Raw genomic sequence first — 16,498 nt, 5'->3', positions numbered from 1 at the left:
GATGCACTTTGTGCACATGGGAATTCAACAGTTTAGCAGTCATGCAAGTGAAGCATGAGATGGAAAAAGTAACATGAGTACAGTAAGTACGTGTGTGTGTGTGTGTAGCTGTGGATGTGTATTAATCATGTTGTGAAGACATAAATCTGTTTACACTGTCACATTGTTGAGACTCGCCTTCCTTATGGGGACTAAACACAAATCCCTGTATCATAAATCATTAAATTTGTGAGCAAAGACTTGGGTTATGGTTAAGGTAAGACTCCAAGAACTTAATGTAAGTCTATGTAATGTCCCCAAAGGGGATGGCAACACGACTGTGTTTGTGTGTGTGTGTGCGTGTGTGTGTGCGTGTGTGTGTGTGTGTGTGTGTGTGTGGCAGGGGACAGGACCTTTCAAAGAGATTTCCCTTAATGGAGAGATGGCCTGATCCCTGGGTGTATCGGTAGAAACTGTGACTACACATTGATATAATGAGCCTTATTCCACTGGAGGACAAACAGCACACAATGGCTGGAGGGAAACGGCGCCACGTTGGCTGAAAACAAAAACACGACCAGCAGAAGAGTTTGATAGGGCATCGAAATCCAGGGCCATGACAGGACGGACTGCACGGGGGAGAGGATGCACATTAAATGAAACAAAATGCATCAGAGCGTGTACCTTTGTCGAAGTGCGTTTAAAATCGAGTTGAAGGGAGAGGAAAAAGCTGTGACAGCAGAATTACCTCTCTGTCAGCCCAATTTTTAACTTCACCAGCTGCTGAATAATTTTACTATTTAATAGCTTCATTTCAGATTCACCTGGGGGGAGACTATGGGACATAGAAGACAATTGAATGTTTAAGAGTCTTTTCTGTTTTTTTTTTTTTAAATTGATTGGCCTGAGGAGGGCATCACCACGTTTCATTTCCTGTTGCTGTGTCCCAAATCCACACTATACACAATTACTATAAAGTATACACTATATGATAATCTTCACATACTTGACTGTTGTGTACTAACAAGAAATATAACAGGATGGCTCAGAGACATCAATTAAATGGCGACTTTGGTGAGCTGTCGCTGATAAGTTAACACTCAAGAAGCTAAATGTTTGTCCAAAGATTTAGTACTTAATGTTTTTGTTTGTGAGATGTTCCTAATGCTGTTTCACCACTGCCCACAATCACTTTTAAGTTTTTCCATCTGAGACAAAAAGAACATTTTCATGGCAGACATTTCGGCATGTCGTGGCAGGAAAAGCAAATGTTTGCTCTGCACTCAGAAGGGAGAAGGCAGTGATTGTCTGCCACCTAGGCAGAAAAGTGACAAATGTACTTATACAATAAAAGGTCAGTATGCATGCTGAGACTTTTTTTTTAGAGCACTGTCGTGATCGTTGTTGCACAACGCAACGCACAAAGGAAACTGATGCAAGTAAGCTGCAAAACATGCATGACGAAACGGCAAAATCTTTTGGTTCTTCCTGGCACACCTTTTACATTATACTTGGTTCGTACAAAGAAATGAAGCTAATTTAATTTTCTAATTGTACAAGCACAAATAGTCAGACTAATAGCATATAGTACATATTGTATACAATTTGTATGAAGCACAGAATTGTGAGCGTTCATCAACAGCAACTCAAAAATACAGTGAAATTAGTGTGCACACTGACACCTCTGAGTGAGCTTTGTATAATGATTTTGTCCTCTGTCCAGTGTGAACAGCCAGAACCCTAATAAGTGTGCAGTAAAGATGTGGGATGCAGCTTTTTTAATATGCTCAGCATCGTTATTGTGAAAGCAGTGAAAAGGACCTGACCTGTTACCCTTTTCCTCATGAATACAACCGAGAATCATGAGGTAAAATATAACATGTAAGTAAGTATCACTTTTGCCTTTATCTGATAGATGATGCTGCAGATGCAGAGGTAGACAGGAAAACGAGGGGGCGGGAGATGACATGCAGCAGAGGTTGCCGGCTGGAATTGAACCGCTGACATTCGCGACCACAGACTGTATATAAAGATGGACGATGCATGTCCGCTTCCACCCACTCTGTAAAAATTCTCATATCTCGGTATGAGCGCTGTCATCGTGCGGTGTTGACATCGCATGGAGCCAGTGCACTAGTGATTGGGGGGATGGAGCCATGTGAGGTATACACCTGCCTGACTCAATCGCAAGTCAAACATACCTGTCCTTCATGACGTCACGCTGCCTATTAACAGAATCAAATATCTGATTAAAACCAAACTTATCAGAATGAATGAACTGTTCAACTTACATAATTTTGATCAAAAATACAAAAAAAAAACATCTTTAGGAAAAACTTATTTGATTTTGTACTTTTTTAGTTTGATCCATGTCCCATCTGCAGCCGGCCACCAGGGGGCGATGGAGATGTTTTGGCTTTACTTTTGAGGAGCTGTCAAGTCTTCCATCTTTTTATACTGTCAATAGACAATGTGGCCATGTGGTACACACTGTAACCATGTACTAAAGCAGTGTTCAATTCCCACCTGTGGCTTTACAGCTGGTCCCTCCTTCCCTCTCCCCACTCTCCACTCTGTCGATAAAGGCGAAAGCCAAAAGAATAATCTGTAAAAAAAAAAAAAAAAAAAAAAGTTTTTTTGAGGTTAGTGTCGAAGAACCTGACTGGCCTAAAATGAGGTCTGGGCTCAACCCCATCCACCACCTTCGAGAGGAACTGGACCGCTGACTGCGAGGCCTTATCGCTCAGCACCACACTGACGCTGTTGTGGCTGAAGGCGAGACAGTCCCTGCAGCCAGGCTCCAAAATCTCATGGAAGCGTGAATGCGTACGTATGGCCATGTATGCAACCCCACATCAATGTTTGCTCTTCACCTTCCCGTGTGATAATTCTGATCAATACAGCCGATATTTTCTGAATATATTTGATGGTTGTGGACTGACAGTGGAGTAGTTAATCCCTCTTGTTTGACTGCAAACATGTTGGATAAACCATTTAATCTTCGGGCTTATGTCGCCATCTCTGGTTTTGCATTTGTCCGGCTCTTGTGGTTTATGTGGTGTGATTTATTAGGAGAGAGAGAGAGGGAGGGGTCCAAAGTAGCCTGGCTCCGTCCTCCCCGGGCTGCGCTGACACTTTGGTAATCACGCAGCCTGTCCCTGAGCTACGGAGGTCAAGTCAAGGTAGGCCCAATAAACAAACCTCTTTAGCCCCTCTGTTTATTGAGGTGGGGGCTTCGCCAAAGCAATTGAACCTTTCGCCGCAGCCTGACCGGAGCGCGCTGAACTCACAGCACGCACACATAACCCCTGTAATAAGACCACTGCATCCCCCCAGAGCACCATCTGCATTCATTAGCCAGCCATGAAAGAGTGGAGAGGAAGAGGAATGGCGAGAGAGGGTGCAAGAGGAGAGTGTCCTGGAGAGAGAGCGAGTGTGTTAACAAGTACCTTGCAGCTGTACAGTTTGTTTTGGTCCTGTCGATAGGATTTAGACTGATGATGCGACCGGGTCAAACGGCGGCCTCATTACTCAGCTATTTAGGTACTTGGATACCTTTTTTTTTTTTTTTTTTTTTTTTCGCGGTAACTCACTCTGTCTCATTAAAAAAACAGTAATCAAGCTCTCTGTGGTTTGTCGGTCAGTGTCTGCCAGGGCAAACGCTGAAATGTGGTAGAGAGGAAAACAGGCATGAAAAACACATTTCCCACCGAGGCTGTGTGATGCAACGTGGCAGCAGCTCGCTCTTCTCGAGATAAAGAGCGCTCTAAGCAGTGCCGCTTACAGGTCGTAAACTCTGTTACATTTTTAAATATGAGGCATTAAGCCACGTGGCTTATGGACAGCCACAATAATTGGAATCAAAATGACTTCGGAGCTCAGGTTTACGCCGGGTTTAAATCAAGGTCCCGTTCTATTTTCACACGCACACAAGGGGCCAAACTGCCTTATTAATAAGATGAAACTGTGCACTGGCACTCATTTGAATTCAGAGGAATATTTCCATATTTGCTTATGGTAGAGACTTTCTAAAAACTGTGTGACGCACTCTGATGGCTCATTCTCAGGCTGATTTTCATGCTTCAGGGGATTTTTTTTTTTTGTATTCTATGCAAATTGACTTTAACTTCTTTTTTTTTGCCCCCCTCTTCATTTTCATTGTTTCAAATGAGGAACAAACTGATTCTCTGGAGCTTAAATTAATGGCACAATCCAACATGTACTTTTTAAAGTTTTTGCCTGCTGTTAACTTTTTATTTTCCTCTCCCCGCTGTCCCAGCCAGGTTATTTTATAGTAAAGATATATTAGGATTTGTCGCAATAATAAAATTTGTAAATTAAAATATGCTTGCGAGATAAATTTGAATTGTTTGCCTGTGCCAGCCTGGAGGGGAAAAGGCTCTGAATAGAGCTTTTCATGCTTGATGGGTTTTGATGAGCGCCGGGCAGCAGCGGAGTACTTTTTAGTGTTTAAAGGCTTAGATTATTTTAGAAATTCACAATAATATAATTTGTGACAGTCCAACTTCAAATAGCTCCGGGGTAGATAGTCATGTATTTTGAGCAATGAAAATCTTTTATTGTTCACAGTATACTGGTTAAAAATATTAATAAGGAAATTGCTAGATGATTGAAGAAAGAAGTTTGTTTTTATACTCCATTGAGTCTTTTCATTTTATACTTAACCAATTGTGTTTCTCTTTATTCACATTCGTCTGCGGAGGCTCAAAACTGACAAAATGTTGTAAAAGTTTCGCAAACAAAAATATAACTGAATGCATCTGTCTATACTGAATGCTGCTATTTATATATAGGAAGCAAAGCTAATATGTTCGTGAAAGTAAAGGATCATGCTTTAGGTAAAAAAAACAACAAAAAAACAAGTGAACTCAGTCTAAAACTAATAGATCAACAATAGAACCATAAGTCCCACACAGGAGAGGACCCACCAGGCTTCTAGCTGAAAGTCCACTGTAAGCTGCTCTCTGGTCAGCTGCACTGATGATCCTGCATCATAATTAATGTTGCTGCCGGAGCATCACTGAAACTGACCAATCATGTTGTTGAGATGTCATAGCTTTGCACCAACACACAGATATCAGATAAACGTCAGCGGGTCTCGTTGTGGGCGTTCAAAACGTGTGTTAACAGCCACTTGGTTTGTTACACAGAGCTGATTATTATTGCAACAAGCTGATTTCTCCACATTATATAATCAATAAATTTACATTATATTACACAGTTGGGTGAAAAGATGTGTTTAAAGTCATGCTGATAAATGAGATTCCAGACCAACTAAGAAATAATCATCTGGTTTAGTGATCGTTAATGTTAATAACTTCATCTTACTGATGAGTAAAGCATCATAAAACACTGAGGTGCTACTGCAACGCACAGTCAGCTCGTCCAGCGAGCTGTGAGCTAGTTAATGTGTTCAGAGAAGCTCCTCTAAACGCCTTTGAGAAATGAATGCTGCGCTGTGTGAACCCTCATTGACATAATGCATACCCTAACCCCTAACCTCAACCGTCACAGCTAAATGCCTAAACCTGAGCCTAACCCTGACCTAAGCCTTAAAACCAAATCTTAACCAACAAACAGCTGTTTGTCCTCACTCTTCAAATATGTCCTCACGCTGTCCTTAAAAACTCCCACAACCACATAGAAAAGGCAGGAAAGATAAATAGAAGAGCAAAATAACTGACGTCATATAATATTGAATTATATTACCAGCTGATTGGAGTTTAGAGGAAAAAATATCAAGCTTTATAGTTCTTTATACATTAACGTTAACATTTATTTTTACATTCTTTAACTAGCCATACTATCCATTAATATATGGCTGTAAATGCCTGACTGGGACACACTAGTTCAACTTGTGTCACTGCCAAATGGACCCGGAACGAGCAGCGGAGGAAGCGTCAGGTAAATTGTGCCTGATTGCTGGTTTGAGCGTCTGTCCCACAGGTCAGTTAGTGGCTCGTTTATCTGTTCAGCGACAGAAATTAAAACAAAGAATTCAAATGAGGAAACAGTTTGGGAGAAGATTTAGATCCCAGCCAACCGGGCCCACGCTCTTTGCCTTTTCATTGTCTCTTACGTGGGTTCTTCCGGTTTACTGGTCTGCAAGGAGCCCTGTAATGCAGTATATATACTGTATCTCAATTTCTGTCGCTGTGTGTCCTTACATCATCCTGCTGCACGCTCCACTCAGCAGGTCAGCGTGGAACCCTTGCCCAGGGGTAGCATGACATTATACCAAGCGGCGGCAGAGCAGGTCACCCCCACCCTGGGGATGTGCGGGGATGCAGCTGCAGAGCATTCGTCCTGACATTTGGAGAGCAGGTGGACGACACAATGGTGGACGGAGATAGAGGGAGATTGAGATGGAGATGTGGGGCTGTTTGAGATGCACTGCGGGGATGACAGGGGTCAGCTTGCCCCATCTCCCGGTGGCAGCTTCCGAGATTAGAAAACCATCAAACGTCCTCTGCTATACGCATCTGAATGGCAGCTGTATAGATGAGCCATGAGTGGCTGCGTGTGGCCTTGGTTGTATCCTCTGTGTGTGTGTCTGTGCAGCCAGTGGAGGGGAGCAGGGCGGTCGTGTATGTGCTGGGAAAATGTCAGTAGTTTTATTCCAGTGCTTAGAGGAAATTTTGCTCTTTTTATCATCTGTGTAATGCTATGGCCATAAAAATCATAAAAAGTGTTTTTATGCCTATATATCTTTGTATTTTATACCTGCGACAGCAAGTTTAAAGGGACATTCACACAACCTGAGTCCTATTTTTTTTTACTTCTGATTGTCATTATTATCACTGATAATAACATTCAATCAATCGATCAGTCAGACGTTTTCTGTGTGGCACCTCTCATAAATGGCAATGAAATAAAAATTACTATACGTAATGAAAACAGACACAAAAAAGAAACAAAGCAAATCAAGAAACATTCCCACCCTGACCCCCAACGCACCCAAACAGGAGATGACTTTATTAGAAATACTGACTCAATAAAAACAGGAAATGCTATCAAAGCTTTTCATGAATCTGCCAGAAAACCAGAGGCAGAATAAAAATGTAAAAATTTTTAATAACCAAATAAAAATACAATAAAAGATATTAAAAGATTCATAAAATATAATGAATAAATTATAAAATAAAGTTGCTATAAATGATGTGAGTGAAACCAGAAGTGTAAGGCGGGGTGCTAAAAGGAAAATAAAAAATGAAAATAATGAGAGAATGAAATAATACAATGAGGAGATGCGATGAGGCAAAACCAGACATAAAACAGAGGTTATGAACAGGGAAACAATCAAGAACATGGAGATGGAATAAAAAGAATTGATGAAGTAAAACAGGTTAAAACGAAAGAATGAAGGAAAGAGAAATAAATAAGGTTTAACGAAAAGCCAGATTAAAAAGGTAGGTCTTAAAAGTAGCAAATACTGTAAAAAGTTAAAAAGAAGCCCAGCGAGGCTAGAAACACCAGCAGCCATTCAATCGGACGTGTTGTACGACGCAATTTGAGATAAACAGCACAGGTGAAATTATTCCCAAAGTGGCTGATGCAAAGACAGTTTAGAGGCTGTGGCGGCTCTGTGGCTGCATATATGAATCCATTAGTCCTTTAACTGTCTGCTGTGTGTTCAGGCTTGGAGTTCCAGGAGCTTGGTTAAGTTGCGTTCATCCTACTATCAGATGGAGTGGCAGAAACTGGCCCTACTGACCATCAGCCATTAGTTTAAGTTATACATTTTGACTTCTCTGCTTGCCTGTTAACTAGTTTTCCTGAACTCTCAGTTGCAATGCTTCATGTTTAGTTGCTGACTGACTGACTGACAGCTAAACAGACTAATAGTGTGTTTATTTTCCTCCTGAACAGAAAGGAGCCTGTAAATATAAACCATCATTTGCAGAAGTGCATCTGTCTGGGACTCAGTGGATAAGCTGTTGTCTTGTTTATAACATGTCTGATTGACCTCAGCGTCGCCATGTTTCTACATCTCAGCACTTACCTTTGTGAATACAGTGTCATTATATTATGTGATGGCTGAGACGCAACTTTTAATGAACCAAGCTCTTACTTAACCTCGGTATCTGTACTCTGCCTGCATTAAGGTCAGATCACATCTGATCTGTGCTTTCAAGCAAACACTGACCGGGACAATAGCTCAAAGCAAAGTCTGTCTCGGCGTCTCATTGTTGTAGATCGGACCCGCTGTGTCAGAGTCAGATACGCCGACAGTCTTCTATCTCCATTCCCTCTCTAATTACAGCTCAAATGTAAACCCATTATCCCTCGCCACATTATGAGTTACCTCTAGCTATTCTGAAACTCAAAGAAATGAGGATTTTTGGATTTCGATAGAAATCGAAGGGAAGCCTGGTGATAACGATTTAAGCTGATGAATGCAATTAGCGGAGAAGTGCTAACAGCATGGAGGTAATTGGGTCTTACAAACTAAAAGCCTGCCCTTACCCAGCAATTAGAGCAACCTCCTTTAAAGTTAGTCAATTGTATTGCTGTTAATGGTCTACGCTTGGTTGAAGCTTAGCACAAGGAGGTACAGTCCCCTTTCAAATTGGCCACGGCTGCGTTCCTTGTCACACTGTTTCTGTGCTCTAAATATTAATGTGTTGAAGAATTTTTTGAGGTGATTAATTTGTTAGCGACGGTGGCTCACTGCCCTGCAGACTGCGTTATATGAGCGGCTGTTTGATACACGTTGCCACCTAACATTAACTTCTGAATTAGTGACTGATTACAGTTTGTGTCATAAAGAAGAACACTGCCATTGTTCTGCTTTCAAACGTATTCTTCTCATGCTCTGGTAGTGTTTCTAATATGACTTTCTATTTTTAATACTATGAATAATCAGCACACGTCGCCTTCTGTAGGATAGAGAGCTCAAATCATTTGGCTGACATCCTAAATGAAATCAACATGAATCTAGGAATCCATGGAGTCCTTTGCCATTTTTTCAGGTTATATTCAGTATATATGCACACACGTATGTTCATATTCTGCCATTTCTACTTCATGAATGTTGAAATTCACCTTTCTCACTTTCAATATTTGAAGTCTATGTATAATACAAATGTTTTTTCTTTTGTAGACCAATCGCTAAATTTTCTCTACTTTCGTTTGACTAGTTTGCATTTGCTGGTTAGAATGTGGACATACTGATGTTTGCCTCTTTGTAGGCTCTATTTCTATGTTCATGTCAAGTCTGAGCCCATTAATATCAATCACATGTGCAGTACACTATTCTGTGTGCCACTCAGATACATTTGGCTCATTTGTGTCTACAAAATGATAAAGACATGATAAAGATCAATGACTGCGTCAGATCAATAGCTGTGCATCCTTCCGTGCGTCATTCGTTCGACCTTTATTTTGTCCTGGAGATGCATTGAGGTAGAGACCTTGTTTACTGTGTGAAGAAACATAGCAACAGATCCTCGACACCAAGAAGCAGAAATAGGAAGCTCAGTTAAAAATGGTGATAAAAAGCAAATATAATAAAAAGCCAAACCAGTTAAATATTAAAACCTTCGGAATAGATAATGCAATTACAATTTAAAGCAGATGAATCAACTAAAACAAGAACAGCTGGAAGTGAAATTAGATGAGATTAAAAATTAAAATTGTCCTGAGGATAAAACGAGCTGAGATTCAGCTTGTTCTTCATGTCGTTCCAGGTTGCAGGTGCACAATGAGAAAAACTGGATTTCCCAAGTTTATTAAAAGCAGCCGACGCCTGCATCACAATCCAGTTGTTTGACCCAGTGTTTATCACGCCTCCTCCCAGTTTTTGTCAGTGAAGTAGTAGCAGCATGTATACAAGCACATTACACATTTGCTTCTCCCACATACTGAATGAGCCGCCTTAGGCTGCAAGAATGGTACTTGTTAATGCCTAAGTTGAGTTGTGTTACGCCCAATGGCTCCACAAATGGTGGTTTCTGGAGTGGCGCACACGCAGTGTATGTCTATAGAGTGTATCATAGCGGCTGTAATAGCTTCAGAGAAGCAGGCAGGGATGTCAGAGTCATGATGGAAACAGAAGCAGACAGGTGCAGCCATACTTAGAGAAGCCTGAGACGTGCCGGTGCAGAATCAGTCAGATCGAGGGCAGAAATAAATAAATAAAGACGTAAAGGTAGGCAAGGATCAAGAAAGGGGCACGCGTACACGCAGCAGTGCAACCTGCATCTATTTTCATCCACTCTGTCAAGTTCACTACAATAGGACAGCTTAAACGAGTGCCTCAAAGTTCAACGTACGGCACTTTCATGTAAAGCAGGTGACACAGAGGAAATGGGTCTGAACTGATGGCCTGAGCAGATTGTCTGGAAGTTCGAGGGGTTTACAAACTCAGTCTTACGCACAATGATTGGCTCATGGACAGGTCTGAGCTGGCCCTATCTTATCATACATATTTGATATTTACAACCTGATGTTTGGACGGTTCCTGTGGCGCGCAGGGATTACAGACTTCAAAGAGCAACGACCACCTGCTGAGTTTATAGTGAGTTCAGGCCGAAGAATCAGAACTTCATCGCAGAAAGACGCAAGAAATGTCTTTTTGATGTGCTTCGAGTTACAAGTTACAAAAGGTGAACCGGCGGTGGATTAATTATGAATCAATCCTTCGAGCATGAAAGGAAAAACTCTGAAAGTGCTTGATTGGTGGTTGTGTCAATTAATTTACGGAGCACATTTAAAAAAGCCAAAAATGCTGACGCGTGCTTTGTGGAGAAGTTAAATGTAAGATGTGAGGCAAAGATGCTGCATGAGGTGAAAGGGGCAGGTGCGTGTTCTGAAAACAACAGGAAGTTCGTTTTTATGGTTTGGCCCACTTACCAACACTGTCAGCAGTCGCAGTAGTGGCTCTGACACACATGCTTTTAAAACCATAAGTGCCTGATTGCTGTAATTTACGTCAAAAATATCTTTCCTTCTATATTCAGTATGGTCCATTGTGATCGCCCATAAAGAAGCTTCTTCCAACTCCAGAACTTGCCTGAGAATCATCACATTTTTCAGTTTCATTCAGCACCAAAGTACCCCAGTGATAATTGCCTGCACTTTGGTGGGCACATTGCAATCAGGAGCTGGCAGCAGCTAATTCGGCGTACTTTTAATTGTGCCATTGTGCCGAAATGTAAGTAAATGCAGGCTAAAAACGGGGCTCGAGGTTTAGGTAAATAAACTGTAACAGCTTGCTTTGAGACATGTAGCATGTCGGTCATGATCAATTGAAAATCATCTCATGGCTTCTCTTTTTCCCCTCTGACGGCTGGCCGTTGCAGCTTCGCTGTCATTAAGACCGGTGAAGGCTTTCCAACAGCTCGACATCTGTCTCGAAATTGGCATATAATATTATTTCAAGATGTCTGAGAACATGTCGGGAAAGTTTAATGTCCTCTCTAAACGCTAATTCTCTGTACTTACTATTACTGATTTGCAGCCCCTATCGTAAATATAACACATTTGCCTTAACAACTGTCCCCTGAAACCTCTTTTCCGTGCAGTTTGGGGATATAAATCCTAACAGACATTTATGAGTGCTCATCTGTAGTCAGGCGATGTTGAGAAGGAAGTCGGAGAGAAACTCGTCAGCTGTTCAGCCTTGGGTAGTTTCCTTTTTTATTTTAAAGTAATGCTACGCTATGGCCTGGTGGTTATTCACTAAAGGCTGGATACTGGCTGAATAAAGTGAAATATAAGCTTCTAAAATGCAGTCTATCAATTGCTTTCCTCCATCTTCCGGCTTCGCTCCATGACTTTTCGCCTTCTGGCTCACATCTCCCCAGGAATGAAGTGCAGCGCCGAGTGTCCACATCGGACCATAAAAACAGCAACCGAGGCTGAGCATCAAGTTTATGTGAATGGACAGGAGCATAAAATGTAATGGGTGGAACCATTGGAGTTCTCCTGAAATGGCTTTTTTAAAAGGTTTGTCGACATATTTTTCAGCGAGATGGTCTATTAAAAAGAGGAACATTTATATTGAGCTGTCAGGGGGTGGACAGGTCAGATGCTCCTTTAATAGTGTCCTCAGGCGGCCTGCAATTCAACAGGGGATCAGTGCCGGTGGCTGCCTCACCACTAACGAGATAACATTGTTTTCCAGGGCGAGGTTTGATTTAGAGCAGCTGGTTATATATACCTCTCAGTTAGTAGCATTGTTAATGTAATTACACGACAGTCCGATGTAGAGGAGAATAATCTCTGATGCTCAGCTATGAGTAATTCGAAGCCACTCATTCCTCTTCTTTTCAGGCTGCTTGTTGCTCCACTTTTGACGCCGGCTGCCGTCTCCTCCGTCTAATGAAGACGGATCCGTCTGAGGTTCAGATCACTGCGGCTCTGTCATCGTTACAGAAATGTACAGTTTAACCGGGCACCCTCATTCCCTTTTAGTTGAACAATCCCCCATGTTTCGTGACACTGTGCCTGTCACTCAGCTCTGAAAGGCATCAGTGGAATCTGTTCAAGATGAAAAACATGGGAATCCAGTAGGAGAGCAGAGATGACAGCCGTTTAGAGCAGACATGACATCTGCTTGACAGATAACCAGCATGTGTGCATGTCAGATGAGAGACCAGAGACAGGAGTAGAGGATCTCTTGCTCCTCTTTTGTCTGCCTCTGTGGAGACCGGCACATCCACGATGACGCTGGCCTTGAGCTCTGGTGATTAGGCTTGCAGAAAATTCACTTTCAGGCATGCTATAATAATATTTTGTATAGGTTATTAGAGCCTGGTCTCATTCCCAGAGTGTCAAATACAGCTGCTTTGTCCCACCCCTCTGTGTCTCTTACAGATGCACAAGGTACCCTTTAGTGTCTGTATGAGACGCACCGGGCTTTCAGCGCCACTGTAAATCCATATTTGGCCATATTAAATGCTCAGAGCATGGTGATGTAGTATAAAGAGCAAGAAAGTCTGCAAATTGAGGACAGTGGGGTGGATGGATGGGTCAAACAAACACAGGGCTTTCACCCAGGAGACTGGGGCTTGAGTCCCGTGAGAAACCAGAAGTGAACAATCTTTTCCTAGTTTTGGTGAGTAAACCTAACCAAACCACGACCATTTCACAGCATCAGCCTCATGTTAGAAAGGCTGTCTGGCAGGCGCTGGGTTGAGAACTTGTTGGATGGCTGGAGCAGTTTCTCTGGGTGTCTAATATTGCCATAGATGGGTGGAGTTAGCTGAAAACTCATTCAGCTGCTCAAGGGTACCTTGTGCTCCTGTATGAGACATCGTGATGAAGCATCTGTATTTGACCCTCCACTTGGTTATTCTAAACCATGCATCTAAATTATACAGCAAAACAAACTCAAGTACCAGCCAGCCAAGTGCACCTTAGATAAAGTAAGAGGGGTCCTATTTATAAATGATTTATCCGAACCTCTGGATTCTATTCAAAGCTGCTACCAGGAGATTGACAACCAATTAACTGTGTGGTTATAAGCTGCAGCATTTGCAATGACAACCATGTCTCCTAAAAGCTATATTCATCCACTTTCAGCACATTTGTGTTAGAGAATATGTGTTATTGTATTCATATGTGTCCATGCTGCCGGTGCATTTTACCGTTATATTTCGGCAACTCAAAGAACTTGGTTGGGGAAAGACAGGAATGTGTGCTTTGCTCTTGAGGTCATGCACGCCCTTGTGTGTATGACAAGAGACACACATGAGATATAAACAGGGACCCACTTGTCAAAACATTGCCCCATAATGCTACTAATGGTCAAAAACTGGATGCAAGACTCAAACCAGTCTCCTGTGTCATTGTCCTTTGCTTTATGTGTCCAGTCTTCTAATAGGAGCTCCTCCCATTTAGCCTGTCTCACTTCCTGGATTGGAAAAAAACAAAAATGTGGCCATTAAATCTCATCCAGGAAGCATTTATACTTGCACCAAAACATATTTAGCAAGGCAATTTTTTCTTTCTGTCGCAAAGATTTCCTCTCAGCTGTCCATGACCTTCAGCCATGTGTCTGTAGTGAAAAAAGAGAGAGACAGTTTGGAAAAATAGTTGTCTGCACGATAGTTGTGCCCATGAGATTAATATTAGGTCATTAAATGATGTTGCAAAAGGAAAGAGTCGAAATGCAGATGGTCTCATTTGTCTGTGATGAGAGAAAAAAAATGCCCTGGGACTGGTAGCAAAAACAGTGAGGAAATTTGGGTTTTTACATTGTAAGAATTTTAAATCAATTTTGCCGCATCTTTAGACCTATTGGCTTCAATTAAACTCAGACAGAAGACAATAACAAAAAGCTCCTTTTTGCTAGGGTGCATGAGAAAGACAATATATGACTGTTTTGACTGTATTTTTTTCCTGTACCCATTATTGCAGAAATCAGAAAGTTCAAAGAGTCAAGATGTCAGCAAAGCCCCCCGTCAGTGTTTTACGACTATATGTTTTATAATTATTACTGATGCATTCATGTGTAATTGAAATTTTCCTGTTGTAGTTGGTGATGCTGATTATGTTATAAACTGTTGAGAAGTCTAATATATTTCAAATAGAAAACATGTGATGAGCTTATTAAACATGATGCATTGTTATATTTTATACGTTCATCATATGTTTTGTATGTAAAATGAGTCTGTAAAGTGACTGAAGCTGTCAGATAAATGTAGTGGAGTAAAAAGTACAGTATTTCCCTTTTAAATGTAACCGAGTAGAAGGACAAAGTAGCAAAAATTGGAAATAGTCAATCAAAGTAGAAGTACCTCCAGTTTTTACCATGTATAGTGCTTGAGGAAATGTATTTAGTTACATTCTGCCACTGTCCAAAATAAAACTTTTCATCAATACTTAACATTTTCTGTAGGTAAATTATCAAGAACAAACAAGCCAAAGTAAGACACTTCCTCTAGTATTGATCCATAATTATTCAACCAGGAGAGACTTAAAAGAAGAACAAAGGAGAATGAGATGTTTTGAAGTAAGATTTATTGTGAACATGAGAAATAGACTTTGCCTTTTAGACCTTTAGATCGCCATGGGAAGTGATCCTATGGATTAGGTGCTTCCTGTATGGAGGAAGCCTAAACAGTGAAGAGCATGGTGCTCGACTTCATGAGAGGGAAACTTCTGATTGGAGAGTTTGGTTGGAGATGGCCAGACATCCACAGTGCTGCAGCTGAATGACTACAGAGAGAGAGAGAGAGAGAGAGAGAGAGAGAGAGAGAGAGCATTTTTTCAAATTTGATAGTTGACAGATGATTGGCTAAAGGTGAGTGTGTCAGGCTGTGATTGGATGAAGACAAGAAGAAGTTTGTGGAGCCTAGAGATTTAGTGATTTACACATAAATTCCACCGTGTATGTATGTGTAACATCTGCGTCATGTCCAACTGCCCCAGAGTCTGTTTTTCAGTCTTCACAGAACACATCAAGTCAGACAGGAAGTCAGACATAGGAACAATGCTGAGAATCTGTTAGATTTTCAAAATAAAATACCTTGTGCTGACTCGCGAAGCATAAAAACAGACACAATTTCAGGTCTAGTGGAATCTCAGGGTTAGAGAGCATGTGATCGCCTTCCTGAGTGAAATTTCAGTAAGCTTTCAGGTCCATTAACACACATGTAGTGATAGACAGTCATGAGATGCAGTAGATCAAGAGAAAACTGTAGAAAAATGCTCTGTATTGTGCTGTCTTCATGCAACGTTGTGATGAGATGATGAAAAATGCACATACAGAGCTGTACGCTAAAAGTGCCAGAAAATCATATGTGATGAAATGAGAAAAAGACTGTAGTGGTTCTCCAACGGTGTGTCTGAACATCCCATATTACATTTTTGGTTGCTGTCTAGAGAATGAGCAACCGTGTCAAGACAAAGCTTTCTTAGCAGAAGGCTTTGAGTCTGCGTATCTTTTTCTTCCCCGGCCTCTCTGCTGCTGCCGCCACTGTCCCTGCGTTTAATAACTTCAGTGGCCTTTCACTTATAAGGCTGTATGATTCCTTGAGGGACTCCAATTGATCAGTCAGTGGTGGGCTCCAACATCTTGGCAGCTAGATGAATGGCACTGACATGGACTTCATCTAAACCACTAAAGCATGCACTCAGGGAATGTGAGAGCCGACTCGTCTGTTTCTACATTCTCTCTCTCTGAAGATCGTCCCCGGTGAGAGAAAGATTAAAAAATAATAGAAGTCCTGCTACCAGGAAACTGACCAATTAGAATAAAGACTGATGAGCAAGCGATACTCACATTTTGTTTTATGTCGTAACAGAAGCTGGTATGATCTTAAATGCTTCATGTTGCTCTTGGGTTGTGATTGGCTTGATTCTTGGACTCATAAAAATAATAAACCACTGAATATAATATATGCCCTCTCTTACAGCTTTCCAGCTACTTCAAACAAATCATCCAAAAGTCCTCCAAACAAAAGGATGATCGTTCAGCATTTCCTTCCAAAATGACCCATAGAAGTGTTTTCTGGTGTGGTGGGACATCGCGTTACCCACTCAACCATGC

General features: G+C 41.4%; 1 protein-coding gene across 1 annotated transcript in view; it reads left to right on the top strand.

The window, feature by feature from the left end:
- Positions 1-16,498, top strand: part of tafa3a (TAFA chemokine like family member 3a) — a 91,528-nt gene that overhangs the window by 53,382 nt on the left and 21,648 nt on the right. The gene's annotated exons all lie outside the window — the stretch shown is intronic.

This window comes from Chelmon rostratus, chromosome 2 (genome assembly GCF_017976325.1).
Source record: "Chelmon rostratus isolate fCheRos1 chromosome 2, fCheRos1.pri, whole genome shotgun sequence".
Classification (NCBI taxonomy): Eukaryota; Metazoa; Chordata; class Actinopteri; order Chaetodontiformes; family Chaetodontidae; genus Chelmon; species Chelmon rostratus.
Note: the sequence above shows the minus strand (reverse complement) of the source record. Positions and strands in the feature narration are given on the sequence as shown.